General features: G+C 45.7%; 1 long non-coding RNA gene across 1 annotated transcript; it reads left to right on the forward strand.

Annotated features, from left to right (window-relative positions):
* Nucleotides 1-12,445: 12,445 nt before the first annotated feature.
* On the forward strand, nt 12,446-14,203 carry LOC131924262 (uncharacterized). The gene is made up of 2 exons (XR_009382829.1): nt 12,446-13,205; nt 13,855-14,203. It is a non-coding gene; the product is annotated as an uncharacterized LOC131924262 (long non-coding RNA).
* Nucleotides 14,204-17,469: the final 3,266 nt, after the last annotated feature.

Raw genomic sequence — 17,469 nt, forward strand, 5'->3', positions numbered from 1 at the left:
GGTTTATGCCATGGATTCCCAGGCATAAGACATTACTAGAAAGACTTAGCAAGATGCGGCTGTTGGAAGTGCTCTGCATGAGGGTGTTTAGGACAGCACCTGGAAGGACATACTGTGATCGACAGGCTGATGCTCAGGCTTGACTCAGTTACCAGTTGCCTTCTGCTCACATTTAGCCTTCAGAGCTGGCTTTGCCTGGCAGTAGTGTGAGTCAACTCATGGGGAGGTCTGTTCACCTGAAAGCTCATCTGTCTTCAGGGTTAGTCACATACACAATTTGGTCTTAGTGTCCATCCCCTCCAGGAGGAGAGCTGATGCTGAATCTGCAAGACCCCCTGGACCATATTATCATCATATTATCCAGCGTGACCCCAGTCCCCAAGAGAACAAAAAACATTCTTATCAGGCAGGATGACTGTTACCTTTGAGAGCTGGAGACAAAACAGTTGACCTCTTCTCCAGCAGATCCCCTCAAAAGAGGAATGGAGTACAGAGAGGTCTGTGAACTTAGCCAGGACAGTGACAGATAAAGCAGTGCTAGGATCTCCTGGTCAACATGCACACACTCCAGACTTGATGCTCTTCCCACTGCACAGTCCCAGACAAACAAGAAGGATCCAGAGCCTGGAATAAGCTTTGCAGCTAATCTGAGAACACAGAGGCCTCTGGAGATGAGACTAAACAGCCCACTGAGGAGAAAGGCACAGCCGGACACAGGGAGGGCTGTCCTAGCCCAGAAAGAAACAATCTAGTACCTTTAAACTGCTAAGAGATGGAAGATAAAGATATATCAAGTTTTATACGAAGTCTGTATATCCCAGGCTGATGTTGAACTTCCTATGTAGCCAAGGATGACTGGGCTTCCCAAATGCCGCCATCTTCCAAGTGCTGAAAATACATATATGCAAAATCATGTCCGGTTTTGTATGCTAGGGATCAAACCTAGACAAGCACAGTATCAACTGAGCTGTACCCTCAACCCAAGGCTCTTACTTTATATCAATAGTAACTACATATGGGGAGCCCAACATGGTGGCGTACAGCTGTAGTCCCAGGTGCTGAGGAGGTTGAAGCAAGAGAATCGCTTGAGCCCAAGAATTACGGACCAGTCCAGTTAAGAGAGCAAGACCCGATCTCATAACAAGGTAAAATAAAATACCTAGTTTTACTTTTTAACCTTCAGATCTGAACTGGGAAAACATTTGCATGTGGTCTCGATGGTAACAGTGCATAGATAATGGCAGAATAGCACAACTCTGGAGAACTAAAGCCTGAGTCGTCTGGATTACCCAGCAGTGTGAAACCTTCCAAATCTGGAGAGTAGGAATCTGAGGCAAAAGAACATCTTTGCCTCCATTCCTTCACCCATTCCTAATGGTGTGTCCCAGACTAAGATCTAGGAGCATGACAGTCTCTATGGTTTTTACCTCTAGCCTAGAGTCTGGCATCGCAAGCTGCTTAAAATGAAATGATCACTCAGGGCCATGGGATGCAAACACATGACTCTAACTCATGACTCTTAGCCATGAGTCAGTATCACTCAGTACCAGGAAGACCTAATCGCCCAGCTTCTAGCCCATCCTGTGTAGACATGTACCCAGGTAAAATGCTGAATCTTCCCTAAAGTTGACCTGGGGCCATGATCAGCTCTCCAGTGACCATAAATAGGTTCCCCACTGCCAGTCTGCAAGCCAGTCCTGGGCACAAGAGAGCATCATCCTTCAGTATCAAGAAAAGAGCAGGGGCATTATCTAGTCTTCAGATTATTGATCTAGTATATACCATGTCTGACCAGCCTTTCCTCCACTCTTTACATTAAATTCTACCTTTGGAGAGTGACAGGCATGAGCCATGGGGTTTTTTTTTTTCAAATTCTCTACTTGAAAATTTTTAGTATTACAATAGAGCTCTGCCTCATGACCTAGGAAACCCAAAATTCCATGAATCCCTTGTCTACTTCAAACCCTTTGGTTTACAGAAAATGGAATAAACTCATGTGTGGCTTTTCCTGAGGAGCCATAAACAAACTCTGTTCCAGAAAGGGCACTCAGAACATAAAAGATTCTACCCAAGTCTACTCAGTGAACCAGTGTGAATGTAGCCACAAATTTCTCTGGTCCTGCCCAGCCCTGCAGTCCTGCAGCCGCTTATAAAATAATCACTCAGAGGTTTATATTAACTACAAACTGTATGGCCTATGGCTTTAGCTTCTTGCTAGCTAGCTCTTTCATCTTAAATTAACCCATTTCTATAAATCTATATGTTGCCATGTGGCCGTGGCGTTACTGGTCTGCTGACACCTTGTTTCTCCTTCAGTGGCAGGCTGGCGTCTCACCCGACTCCGTCCTTCTTCTCTCTGTATCTCTGCTTAGATTTCCCACCTGGCTGTAAGCTTTCTTGCCATAGGCCAAAACATCTTTATTATCCAATGGGAGCCACACATATTCACAGCATACAGAAAGAGATTCCATAGCACAGTGACATGAGGATTTGTGAAAGTAGCATCCCTGAATTAAAATAGACAGCTTGTAAACAGTTGCACTCAAAAGTCTCCTCTTCCCTGGCAGTTCTCTCATGCCTGGGAGAAGGGCCTCGTGAGTCCTGGGACTTCTGAGCCTATTAACTTTCCTCTTAGGAGCCTCCCTCCAGCAGAAAATGCTTCCATTTCAGAGAAATATCTACACAGCTCAGAAAAGGGAAATCACCTTAACTAGTGGACATAGGAAACCATCTCATAGTACCTATTTAATAAGATCTAACAAGGCTGCTAATTGATGGATCCCTTATGTTGACAACCACTTGCATTCCCTTTAGGCTGTGAGGGACTGGTTAGTTGGTTGGGTAGTTGGGTGGTTGATTGGTTGGTTGTTTTGTTTTGTTTTTTTTTTAATATGAGGGAGGTATTTGTGTGTATGCACCCATGTACATGCAGAGGCCAGAGCAATACCCTCACCCTGTTTCTCAGGTCCTTTGACTGACAGTTACACCACGAAGTCTGGTACTCGACAGCAATTACACTTATGCTTTTCCAGATGTCCAGATTGCATAAGACATCTCGGCCTCCATGATCACAAGTCAATTCCCATAATAAATCTCCACCTAAGAATTATATATAGGCTGGGCGTGTTGGTGCACACCTGTAGTCCCAGCACGCAAAGGCTGAGGCAGGAAGATAATGAGTTCAAGGCCAGCCTGGACTTCATAGCAAGACCTGTCTCGAACAAATCATATATTTGGTCTTTTGGTCTGTCTGTCTAAAAAGCCTTAACTAAAAAACTTCAGGAAGATGGAAAGCAGGTATCTTTTACTGTTTTGGGAGAGTACTGCAAATGTAGCAAGAAACTAGAAAGATCCCTTAAATTGGTTGTATTGTCAGTATGAATTCAGAATATATGTATACATACATACAGATTTAAATATTGTCTTAGAGTTTCTATTGCTATGAAGAGACACCACAACCACAGCAACTCTTATAAAAGAAAACATTTAATTGGGGTGGCGTACATTTTCTTTTTTTTTTTATTTTTTGAAACAGAGTATAGTTTTGGTGTCCTGGATCTCACTCTGTAGACCAGGCTGGCCTCAAACTCACAGAGATCCACCTGGCTCTGCCTACTGAGTGCTGGAATTAAAGGCGTGTGCCACTGCCACCTGGCCGGCTTACATTTTCAGAGGTTTAGTCCACTATCATCATTGTGTGACATGGAGGCATGCAGGCAGACATGGTACTAGAGATGGAGCTGAGATTCCTACATCCTGACTTGCAGGCAAAAGGAAATGGTCTGTCTCACCAGGAGTAGCTTGAGCATAGGATACATCAAAGCCCACCCCCACAGTGACACACTTCCTCCAACAAGGCCACACCTACTCTAACAAAGCCATACCTCTCCAACAAAGTGCCACACCCTTTGGGGGCCATTTTCTTTCAAACCACCAAAGATACTGAAATAATTATGGAGCCTGTGGATGCAGAAGCAGTGATACTCAGTGACAGCATGCTAAGTACCAGGACCTTGTCTTCTGGGAGTACATATGTGCTCCATTAAGGGAACATGGCTCCTTGAAGAAGTGGTGAAGTCCACTGGTTAAATCTAGAACATCTTTTTGTAACAGAAAATAAGGAAGTGATCAAGAAACAAAAATAGGAATTTGTTAAAAGACATAGGAGCTGGGCATGGTGGCACACATCTTTAGTGCCAGAACTTGGGGAGTGGGGGGCTGGCAGATCTCTGTGAGTTTGAGGCCTGCCAAGTCTACATTGGTGACTTCCAAAACAGCCAGGACTATATAGACCCTGTCTTAAAAAAAAAAGACTTTGGATATCAATCCTATAACAATAATTCAATAAAAAGACTATCAGACTACAACTCACTGCATAAGATAAAATTCCTGAGTCAAATATTAATAAATAAACAAAAAACCTACACAGAAAATGTGATGATTAGTCTTGTTAACCTGACCAGTTCTAGAACCCCATCAGAACACTTTACACGGAAAATGTGAGGGTTAGTCTTGTCAACCTGACCAGTTCTAGAACCCCATCAGAACACTTTACACGGAAAATATGAGGGTTAGTCTTGTCAACCTAACCAGTTCTAGAACCCCATCGGAACACTTTACACAGAAAATGTGATGGTTAGTCAACCTGACCAGTTCTAGAACCCCATTGGAACACCTGTGAGTGTGTCTGAGAAGCTTTCCAGAAAGGTCTGCCTGAGCAGGAAAGGCTTGCCCTGCTGTGGCCAACTCCATTCCATGGACTGGAGTCCTGGACTGAATGGAAAGGAGAAAATGAGCTGCATGTCAGCATTCACCTCTCTCCACTTCCTGACTGTGGATGCCGTGTGACAGCCACCTCACGCTCCTGTCACCATACCTCCCCTGCCATGATGGGCCTCGCTCCCTTGAGTCCATTCATGTCAAGTCCATTCATAGCAACACGTTGAGTAGCTGGTACAGAAAGGAAAGCCCTTCCTTACAGAAGCATCCATTAATGCAGGGGTGATGGAAGTAGGTACCCATGGAACAACGACCACTACAGGGGTGATGGAAGTAGGTACCCATGGAACAACGACCACTACAGGGGTGATGGAAGTAGGTACCCATGGAACAACAACCACTGCAGAGGTGACTGACAAAGGCAAAAAAAAGACCAGTGGAAGTGAAGACTGGCAGGTGGATGTTTGAGAAAGAATGGAGTACCAACACCACAGAGGAGTATCTTTCTAAATCTGCTAGCCAAACACAAAATGGGAAACTGGCTTCCCAGTGCAGACACCGGGCAGACACCACCTTGACCAGACAGTCAAAGTTCAATGACCAGTGTGGACAGGAAGACACCATAAGCTTCCTGAGATGATGCACCAAGAGGAACCCCCATTCTCTCTGATGTCTGCTTCCCAAGAAGGCAAGGCCAAGGCTGGTCCTAGAGACACACTCACTAGACCCATGGAAGAAAGATGTGTGTCCTCCAAGACTGTGGTAAGGTTTGAAGGTTTGTGTCCCACCCAAACATTGTGTTGAAATGGATCCCCAGTGTGCTGCCACTGGGGGAGCTTTCTAGAAGGGCACCTGCCTTTCTACCTCTGCCTCCCTTCCTCCTGCCACATGAAGACATGAACATCCTCCCCTCAAAAAGATGCCGAATTCACAGGGTCATTTTAGAAGCATAAACTGGGCCCCAACCAGACCACAAACCTGTAAGCTCCCTGATCTTAGACTTCCCAGCCTCCCAACTGTGAGAAATCAGTTTTTGATTTTTATAAGTCTGCAGCATCAAGGCAGCTGAATGGGTAGAGGTGCTTGTACACAGGCCTAATGGTCTGAATTCAATCCCTACATCCCACAACATGGCAGGAGAGAACCAGCTCCTGAAAACTGTCCTCTGACCTCCACGTGTGCCTGTGGCACACATACATCTACACTCACTAACTATGTTTTAAGAATTTTAAATTTCCCACTCTAGGACTGGAGTGGTGGCTTAGTGGGCAAGAGTATTGGCTACTCTTCCAGAAGACCTAGGTTTAATTCCCAGCACTCAAGTGGTGACTCACTAATGTGGTGATGTATTGTGTCCCCCAATATACTGTGTCCCCCAATAAAATTCACCTGGGGATCAGAGGAAAAAGCCAGCCACTATAGTAAACAAAAGTCAGGCAATGTTAGCACACGCCTTTAATCCTATCACTTGGGATGCAGGGATCTGTCTGGATCTCTGTGAGTTCAAGGGCACACTGGGAACAGAGCCAGGTATGGTGATACATGCCTTTAATCCCAGCACCAACCATAGAGGTCTGTACAGACAGACAGGAAGTGATAGAGCTGGGCAGGAAGAGGAAGTGATGTAGCTGGGCTGAGAGAGCAAATGAGAGAACAGAACAGAAAGGCATATAGGTGTGGGTAGACAGGAAGTAGCTCGCTTTGGAAGCTGCAGAGTTGGTGAGGTGAGATTAGCTGTGGCTTTTCCTATTCTTCTGATTTCTCTCAGGCTTTAACCCCAATTTCTGGCTCCGAGTTTTTTATTTAATAAGACCGTTTAGCAATTTGTCTACACACTGCCATCTGTAACTCCAGTTGTGACATCACAGGTACCAGGCAAACACACCACACACACACACACACACACACACACACACACACACACACACACACACACTGGAATTTTCCCAAGTTCTAGCCCTGAGAAAATTCTTCCCAGAGTCCTAGGGATAACACTACGTCAGATGTGGGGTATCTGAGGGAAAGGAATCTATGTACACCACGCTCTTTTGTCCATTTACTCTATTCCTCTATGACAAAACTCTATCTATCCAGCTTCAGTTCTGTCCTGACTCTCAGTTCTTCTCTGTACCTACTTTTTCTGTCCCCTCATAGCCTTAGTGATAACTAAGCCTTATGCTTTTGATCTCATCTTCATCCCCTGTACCTTTGTCCTCCATCTTTTCTTCCTCTTCTCCTCTTCTGACCTGATTCACCTACAATCTACAAGAAACTTTTCCTTGCTCCTCATTCCTCAGCCTGAGCCATTCTGCCTTCCCGTCTACAGAATCTCTGCCTTTCTCTCTTCTCTCCAGCCATGCAACTCCCTGCCTCTCCGGAATTCTGCTCCAGTCCTTACTACACCTGGTTATGCAAAAAGTCCTACTGTCCTCAGTCAATTGCTCTGGAATGCCACTAGGCCTGCAGGCAAGGGATGGTCTGAGCTTCATTTTCACAAGAGCAAAGCTATGCACCTACAGCCTGCTTGTCTCCTAGGCTCAGTCGGGGAGTTAGTTACCTAGAGGTTCAGCAGGCCTTAGAAGCTGAACTGTTTGCCAAATGGTCTAGTAGTATATGGGCACACATGAATTTCATAGCAGAAGACAGCTAAAATATTAAAAACTGAATAATGCCAGGCGGCAGTGGTGCACACCTTTCATTCCAGCAGAGGCAGAGGCAGGCAGATCTCTGTGAGTTTGAGGCCAGCCTGGTCTATAGAGCAAGATCCAGGACAGGCACCAAAGCTACACAGAGAAATCAATCATACCACAAAGATACATGCTCAACTATGTTCATATCAGCATTGTTTGTAATAGCCAGAACCTGGAAACAACCTAGATGCCCGTCAACTGAAGAATGGATTAAGAAAATGTGGTACATATACACAATGGAGTACTACTCAGCAGAGAAAAACAATGACAGCATGAAACTTGCAGGCAAATGGATGGAACTAGAAAATATCATCCTGAGTGACATAACCCAAACCCAGAAGGACAAACATGGTATGTACTCACTCATAAGTGGATTCTAGATATAAAGCAAAGAACAATCAGACTGCAACCCACAGAACCAGGGAGGCTATATAGCAGGGGGGACCCTAGGATAACTGTGGCTTATAATAAGTTTTGGTTTTACTCAATTACTGGGCAAGCCTCAATGAAACATTTCACAATTAGGATAAAAATTTATGCTGTATCAAATTGATAACAGAAAAATTTTAAAAAGGTATAAAAAAAGATACAGAATTATAAAAATTAAAAAAAAGAAATCCTGTCTCAAACCACCCCCTCAAAAAAAAAATTAGCCAGGCGGTGGTGGCCCACACCTTTAATCCCAGCACTCGGGAGGCAGAGGTAGGCAGATCTCTGAGTTTGAGGCCAGCCTGGTCTGCAGAGTAAGTTCTAGTACAGCCAGGGATACACAGAGAAACCCTGTCTCAAAAAAACAAAACAAAATTTAAAATTACCTGCTCCATGGTATTTTGTTAGAGTAGCACAGATGGACTGAGACAGACTGGTTAAGGGAGGGGTTAAGGAACTGTTCCAGATGAAGAGTGAACACTGTTCTCAGAGATCTGAGCACAAACATTAAAGAAATTGCCACAGCTGGTGAAGCTGACCCCAGCTGTTATTAACAGAGCTGGTTCCTCATTGAAGATTCTGGAGAAGGTGCAGGTGGAGGGAGTGTTTGGGTTAGGATGTAGAGTCACTGGATTTGTGGGCACTGTGGAATTATCTTGGGAAAAAGACAACCTGTTTGTACATCTGCATGAGAAATTAAGGAAGTAAAGATGACAAGCCTTCACACCCACGTAGAGGGCCAAGGATGTATAGACTGTGAAGTTGTAGGTAACCTGGGGCAATGCAGCATCACAGAGGCGAACAGCAAATGTTCCAAAACCAAGAGAGTGAGGACCCAGAATATGCCACCAGGCAAAATAGAAGTCACTACTGACCTTAGAAACCTACGTGGCACATCTCAGGATCACCTGGGAAAGGAGTCTCAACTGGGCAATTGTCATTATCTGTGAGGGAGGAGTTGTCCTGATTGATAATTGATGTAAGCTGGCAAATCCCCCAGTCGGTGGAACCATCCCATGGGCAGGTGGTTCTGGGCTGTATTTTGTTGATACTCATGAGAGACCTGCCCATTCCTAAACAGAAATGGAGGAGGAATGGGTTGGGAGTGGGAACCAAGGGCATGGAGGGGCTGGAAGAGGAAGGAGGGGAAAACATTTTGGGATGTAAAATAAATAAATAAATAAATTCATTTATTTTAAAAATTAAATTGAAAAGCAAGTTAGTGGCCCAGCAAGTATTCTTCTATGGTCCTTCTCTCCAGAATTCTGCTTTGAGTTCCTGCTGACTTCCATCAGTGACGGACTGGGAATCTGAAGTGTAAGCCAAACACATGCTTTCTTCTCCAAGTTGCTTTTGACCAGAGTGCTATATCACAGCAACAGAAGGAAACTCAAACCCTGGGGTAATTCCAATTCCTTGGAAACCATTGTTTCAATACTCAGATAGATGAAGAAAGACAAATGTCTCTCTATCAAATATCTTTGATCTTCCGGGACAGTTCCATGTAGGGAATACAGGACTTGAAATCAGAATATCAGTGCAAGAGCTGATCTTAAGCAGGAGTGTGGGCAGTTGATCCATTTAAACAGGAGGGAAATGTAGCTTGAGTTTTCCTGCCTGGCCCACAGTCAGGACAAATCTCTCTCACCTGCTAGTCCCACAGCCGTCAGACCCAACCAAGTAAACACAGAGACTTATATTGCTTACAAACTGTATGGCCATGGCAGGCTTCTTGCTAACTTTTTACAGCTTGAATTAATCCATTTCTATAAATCTATACCTTGCCACATGGCTCGTGGCTTACCGGTATCTTCACATGCTGTTTGTCATTGTGGAGGCTGGCAGTGTCTCTCTGACTCAGCCTTCCACTTCCCAGCTTTATTCTCCTCCTTGTCCCGCCTATACTTCCTGCCTAGCCACTGGCCAATCAGTGTTTTATTTATTGACCAACACATTTGCCATACAGAACATCCCACAGGAGGGAAATTTTGTTTAGTTTTAAGGGGGATGGGAGACAACTCAAATAAATAGAGAGATTTGAGGTTTCTGAGCAATTTATGTCCAAAATGAGGCTATGGTCATGAATTAAAAATGGAAGCAATGGCATTCTCTCTGGGTCTTAGGAATGTGGAAGATCTGAAACCTTCCACCAACTATATATCACCTCCCTAGGAGAGGTAAGAGGTGAGTGGCATCCTTCTGCCGGATCATCCATAGGATGACACCCGCCACTGGTGATGGCCTGGAATCTACAGGAGGCAGCTGGCATTTCCCTCCGTTTCCTGTGACAGGGCTCCCTCTCAACTACAAAAAGGCATCAAACAGGCAAGTCCCATACTACTCTGCAGAACTGTGGCTGCAGAAAATACCAGGGCTTGGGGATGGCACCCCACGGCTTTGGGATAGTCCTTCTGAACGCTGTGAATATGTATTACTCTCATTGGTTAATAATAAAGCTGATTGGCCTATAGCAAGGCAGGATAGTTAGGCGGGAAAGCCAAACTGAGAGTGATGGGATGAAAAAAGGGCTGAGTCAGGGTCACCAGCCAGATGGAGACCGAGTCAGACATACAAAATGGGATAGATAGAGGTAAAGGCCACGAGCCTCAGGGCAATACATAGATTAATAGAAATGGGTTAAGTTGTAAGAGCTAGTTAGAAGTAAGCCTGAGCTATCGGCCAAGCATTTTGTAATCAATATATAAGCCTCTATGTATTTATATGGGACTGGGAGGTCGGGACAGAAAAACTCTGCCTCGGTCTACACCACACTGCTTTCCAGCTTGTCCTCTGAAGGCAGCTGGAGGGAAAGGAGCTGCTTGAAAGCAGACACCTCATAGTCCCAATTCCATCTCCACCTACATACCAGAAAAGAGGCACAGTTCTGCCATACAGGTGTGGGGAAGATTTAGAGAGGACTGTGCAAAGCCAGCAGAGGGGATGCGGTGAGGGTGGGGCTCCCATTGTCAGTATAACCATCCTGCCCCCACCTCCCAACCTCCTGGAGGGACAAGGAAGAAATCACAGTGGCAGCTGAGAGGAAAGAAAGGTGGATCATTTCAGTTTATTGCTCGTGGCTTGCAGGTTTGTAAGACCCTTAGAAATGCAACTGAACGAGTTTTAAAAGGTTGAAAACGTTGTGGTTTTTGTTTTGAGACTGAGTCTTACTATGTAGAAGGACTGACCTTGAGCTCAGAAACCCACCACTCCAGCCTCCTGAGGGCTGGTGTTGTAAACACGTGCCACCACGCCTAAAGGGTGTCATACAGTTTGACTCTACAATTCTGCCTCTAGAGATTTAGCCATCTGCATTTGCAAAGACTGAACTGTAAGGCCAACCACTCACTGAAACAGTTTCCCCATGTTGAGAGACAGAGACCAGGAGGAATTCTCCTCACTTGCCTGAAGTGATACTAGATGTAAATATGAACAAAGAAGTGAGAAAACCCCAGAGCCCAAATCCTACTCTTTAAGATTTGTTTGTTTGTTTGTTTAGGTTTTTCCAGACAGGGCTTCTCTGTGTAGCCCTGACTGTCCTGGAACTCACTCTGTAGACCAAGCTGGCCTCAAACTCAGAGATTTGCCTGCCTCTGCCTCCCAAGTGCTGGGATTAAAGATGTGTGCCTGCACCACCTGGCTGTTTTTATTTTTTTAATTTGTCTATGTTTCTGGGGGGGGGGGGGGTTTGTACATATGAATGGAGATGCCCCAGGACACAAGAAGGGGGTGTTGAATCCCCTGGAGCTAGAGTTATAGGTGGTTAGCCTGTCATAATGTTGTGAATCACTCAGATCTTCTGCAAGAGCTGTACATGCTCCTAACTGCTGAGCGGTCTCTCTAGACCCCAATTCCTTCTTCACTAAAGATGGGCAAATTGAAACCAGAAAGGTTCTGGCACACATTAAGAATTCTAATTCATCCTCAGTTCAGGTCTTCCCCTCCCCATCTGCCCCTCCAAAGCTCTCTTCTTGAATAATCCACACTGCAGCCAATAGAGACCTTCCAAAACCACCCATCTATTCAGTTCACAGTCCTGCCGAGCAACCTTCAAAGAATCGAACATACTTATTTTTTACTGTCCCCGTGACAGGCTGAATCTTACCCATAAGCCTTCAAACACTAGTGGGCTTCTTGACCTAACCTGGGTATTGCCTTTTATGATTTGTTTTGCTTTTTCAGACAAGGTCTCACTAAGGAGCAGAGAATGACCCTGAACTTCCACTCTTCCTACCTCAGCCTCCTGAGTAGAAAGACTACACAGGCCTGGACCACTGTGCCTGGCTTCTCTCATCTTTGTGTAAGATGCTTCTGGTGAAGGATCCTGAGCTGCTCGGTTTCCCTCTCATCTCCAACCAGTCACCCCAGGCTAGCCCATGAGGTCTGAACAAGCAATGTCCCTATTACCTTGTTCATGACTATACCTTCAGGGTCTGGCACTGTGTGGGACACCCCGACTCCAGCACTCAGCAGCTCAGTGTCTGGTAAATGCATGTACAGTTAAATGTGGGGTCAACAAGAACAATCAAAGTGTGTGTGGGGGGAGTGTAAGACGGGGTGTCAACATACGCCCGCCATCCCAACACTTGAGAAGTGGAGACACGGGCAGAGGTGAGACCCGGCAGGGCTCCATAATACCCTGTATGAAAACCAAAAAGCTAGCAGATGGCAGCAAGGATGGCTGCAGGAATGAGATGAAGTGTAATACAGAAAGCATCGAAAAATTAAAAGTAGGATCGCTCAGTAGCTGCACCAGGCCAAGAAACCAGGGCAAAACGTGTTGTGAAGGTACCCGCCATCTCCACGGCGCAGCCTCCACAGTGCACGTGACTGGATGGGTCACAGCGCCGGAAGCCACGCTACACCTCCTTCGGTCTCGAACACAGCCCGACTTTGGGGAAGCCAGGCAGCCACAGAAAGAGGAAACAGGCACAGGAGGCCGCGTCCCTAAGTGGGGAGGGAAGTAATGACCGCAGACAGTCCAGACCCGCGTTTAGAAATTTGCCCCACAGCCCACAGGACAAGGAAATCACAAGAGAGTTTGGTACAAGCCCCCTAACCAAACTTCCGGCGCAAGAAAATGACGTAAGCGACCCGCCAACCAATCTGGAACTACCCCGCCCCCTGCCCCGGTGTAATGACTCTAAAATTTGCGAGATTCATCGGGAAGCTGGAGAAGAATGAGCCAATCACAACGCTGCTTCTTCCAGGCCGCAGTGATTGGTTTGATGACTCACATGACAGTAGAAGACCGCACGTGATCGCGTCCCTGGCTACACGTGACTCATCCGGCAAGCTACAGAAGTGGTCTCTGGACAGCGACTATCAGACCCGCTAGAAACTGAATGCTGGCTCCACGGCTGCAGCGGGGTCGGTCACTTGCCACGGAAAGGGCGGGGTTGGTGACCTGGGTGGCCGGAGCAAGGGTGGGGCAGAGCCAGCCAGTGTCCTGTAGCAGCACTGGGGGCTGGGTTTGCGGAGAGAGAACGGCATCTCCATTAACACACGAAAAAGAAAAAAAAAAGGAAAAACACCGGGCAGGATGGAATCCCTTCCCACCTGGGCCAAGTGTAACAAGTGCAATGACAGAAAATAGGTAGAGGTTCTTGCTATGTAAGTAACTATAGAGGACCAGAACTACATGGGTCGACGAGATTTTGAGCACCCATCCTTACTCCTTCCATCCACGGGTGCCTTGTTGGTTAGTTAGTTAGTTAGTTAGTTAGTTAGTTAGTTGCCTTGTTAGTTAGTTGCCTTGTTAGTTAGTTGCCTTGTTAGTTAGTTGCCTTGTTAGTTAGTTAGTTAGTTAGTTAGTTAGTTAGTTAGTTAGTTAGTTAGTTTGTTTGTTTTTAAGGCAGGGTCTCCATATGTATCCTTGGCTGGCCTAGAACTCTGTAGACTCTGAACTCAGATCTCCCTGAACAACGTGCACCTCCTGGCCAGACCTAGTTTTGCTTTGCTTTGCTTTTTTAAATAAACTACCTGTTCCTGCCTCAATCAATGAGTCTTACTGTTCTAGGATACAAGAACTTGAAAACGTGTGCTAGTGCCCTCCAGGCTCATAGCTACGCCTGTTACACGAAAGCCAGGAAGTAAAGGAAGCAGCATGGAAATTGACCCACCCACAGAGAGAGCTCCCTCCTACATACAGTGGTTCTGGGATCTTGAGAAGGGGTGTCAGCCCCCAGCTCTCTATCCAAATGAGTCAACAGGCCCTGATGACTTCTCTTATCCACTGCTTCCTGCCCAAGATACTGGTAACCCTAGAAGGTAGGCCTGGTGTTGGGAGTGCTCTGTCGGAAACATGGACACACTTCTCTTTCCACAGTGTTAGAATTTCTTGAATAATAAACTGGCAGTTTACATCCCTCTTACTGACTGTGTTTGTTGAGTAGTCCTGATTTCACTCTCTTAATCACTAATAACTCAGATCACACTTTATACCTCACACTGTGTTACATATGTTACAGAATGGCTACACAAGGTTAGAGTCCATTGAGTTCACAGAGCGCTTCCTGGAGGCAGAGGCAGATGGCTGCTACAAATGCAGTATTTAGAAATTAAGGTACCCAGCTGGAGAGCTAGCTGTTGACAACACAGGGTTCAGAGCCATGGAGCTCAGAGCCTCAGAGCTCTAGGATCCAGGCCTCAGGTGTAGGTGTTCTGGTGTAGGACGGATGGATGGATGGATGGATGGATGGATGGATTGACGGCAGTTCAGTCAGGCCACATTGTAGGTGGTGATGGGCTGAGCTGAAGCCCTAGGTAGACTTTAGAGGTTTCTGCTTCACTGGGTGGTCAGCTTAGAAGTCAGGGAGTGCTGTTGCCATCATGGTGGCAAGCACCCTCATTACAGGATCCAGGCAAGAGTGTTGCACCCTTCGTTGGTCTGGTGTGTTTGTTAGGTTTGAAACCTGGTCTTTCTGGTGTTTTTAATCTGCCTATGTGCTCATTTTGTTCAGTCTACTCTGAGAAGCCTAGAGCGTGCTGACATTTTACTTGTAGAAATAAAGAAGATATCAGTTTATGCCTCACAGATGGTACTGAACAGGACAAGGTCAGGGTCATCCTGCCTCTGCATTTGCACTCAAGGTAGAGTTAAATGCTGCTTGTAACTTGGAGTCACACTGTAAGTACTCTGCTCAGTTTTTAAAAAATTACATACATTAGCCGGGCGGTGGTGGAGCATGTCTTTAATCCCAGCACTTGGGAGGCAGAGGCAGGCGGATCTCTGAGTTTGAGGCCAGCCTGATCTACAGAGCGAGATCCAGGATAGGCTCCAAAGCTACACAGAGAAACCCTATCTCGAAAAAGAAAAAAAATTACATGTATTTATTTGTGTATGTATGTACATGTGCACACATAAGTATGTATTTATTTGTGTATGTATGTACATGTGCACACATAAGTATGTGCACACCATGCAGATGGAGGTCAAGGACAGTTTGTGGGTTTTGGAGATCAACCTCAAGATGTGGGGTTTTGCTTTCTTTTATTTTGAGATTATGATAAAATTGCATCATTTCTCCCTTCCATGGACCAACCCCTCTTTGTTCTCTCTCAAATTCCTGGCCTCTTATTTCACTAGTGGTTATTACGTGTATATATGTATATACATATACATTCCTAAATATAACCTGCTCAGTCTGTATAATGTTAGCCATATGTATGTTTTCAGGGCTGTGGATAAACAATTTGGTATTGGATAAACAACTGGTGTGCTCTGGCCTAGGGAAGACTGTTTCTCCCACCCTTCGTATTCCCTAGTTGCCTGTGGCTTTTTGTGTAAGATTGAGGCCGTCCACTTTGGCGTGTCTATTGGTGTTATCCTTGTTCATCTCAGATCCAGGTAGCTATGTTGGTGAGATTCCATGGGTATGGATTCTGACATTCCTAGGAGACACAGTCTCACAGCAAACTCCTGTTCTTCTGACTTTTACGCTGTCTCCACCCCTTCCTCTGCGATGTTCCCGAAGCCTTAGGTGCTGGATGTTTTGTAGTTGTATCCATCGGGACTGGGCTCCACAATTCTGCATTGTCATTAGTTGAATTTTTTTTTCAAGACAGAGTTTCTTTGTGTAGCCATGGCTGTCCTGGAACTAGCTCTGTAGACCAGGCTGGCCTTGAACTCACAGAGGTCCCCCTGACTCTGCCTCCTGAGTGCTGGGATTGAAGGTGTGCATACCACTGCCCACTGTGCTGGTGTTAGAAACATGCAGGTTTATAAAGTGCTGGGTATGAAATTGAGGGCATCATACATGCTGAGCAAGTACTCTGCCAACTACGGTACACCCCCAGTCCTTTGCTCAGTTTTCATAGAAATAATTATTTTAGTATTCATATGTCATGAACTTACAGGAAGCTGAATTGAATTTCATAATTATATTGAAGTAAAATAAGATAGAAAAGACCAACTATTAGATATTGATTTATTGGTTTATTTAGTGATTTACTTAAAGCCGTGCTTGTACTGCCTATTTACCAATGACTGCACTTGTATTGCCTATGACTTCACTTGCTACCTGCAACATAAAAGACCTGGAGCAATAGCTGAAACGACAGGTCGTTGCCCTTAGCAACCTGCCAACTGCCTCGTAAGCTCCTGTAAAATCTCACCTGCATGCCTGCCCTACCTTGTGATTTTACAGCATAAAATGAGAGTACAAACTGAACCCCGGATTGAAACCTTTCAGAATCAGAAGTTATCCTGGCTTCAGTCCACTGGTGACATCTTCCACTCTCATTGGTGTTAAAGTTCTTATTCCAGAAAGATTTCTGCAACATTTCTGGAGGCCCCAGTGAGATCTCCTCACCACAACCCCAGTTGGTCCAAAGGGGCTGCTGGTCCTGGGCCTCTCAGCCCACAAAAGGTTTCTGGAACTGAGAAGCATGCACTCTGTGTGGGATTCTGTGGTCCCCTCCCAGCGGCCAGGGGGATTGTGAAACCCAGGTCCAGAGTCTCTGACTGGAAGAAGATGAGACTAAACTGGACATCCAGACCAGGTGGGGACCCTGGGGATAGGAGGAAGCACTGGTGTGGGTTTGCTCACCCAGCAGGAGATTACATCCAAGGCCTCAATGCGACACTGAGTTTGCACTGGTCTCCAGAATAAAGCTTCAGAGGATACTAAAGCACTTGTATTGGTCTCCAGAGAAATAGACAAACTAGGAATTAATTTTTTTATTATTTATTTTTATTTTATGTACATTGGTGTTTATGCCTATATATATGTCTGTGTGAGGGTGTTGGATCCCTTGGAACTGGAGCCACAGACAGCTGTGAGCTGCCATGTGGATGCTGGGAACTGAACCTGGATCCTCTGGAAGAGCAGCCAACTGCTCCCATCTCTCCCAACTGCTGAGCCATCTCTCCAGCCACTCCACCCCCAGACTAGGAATTTAAAGTTAGAATGTATAGCTTCTGAATGGATGGTAAATGAATGTGTAGATGCTTGTAATGGCCCTACAGCCCTGTGGCTACAAGATCTGAGTGGGCTTCAACCTATGGATCTGATGAGGTCGCTTTATCTGAATGGACACCCAATAGGAGGTGACCAAGTATGGGATAATATGTGTGGCCCTAAGATAACACCTCTTAATTCACTGCAAGGTGGGGGGAGGGACTCGAGGCAGA

This window comes from Peromyscus eremicus, chromosome 14 (genome assembly GCF_949786415.1).
Source record: "Peromyscus eremicus chromosome 14, PerEre_H2_v1, whole genome shotgun sequence".
Classification (NCBI taxonomy): domain Eukaryota; kingdom Metazoa; phylum Chordata; class Mammalia; order Rodentia; family Cricetidae; genus Peromyscus; species Peromyscus eremicus.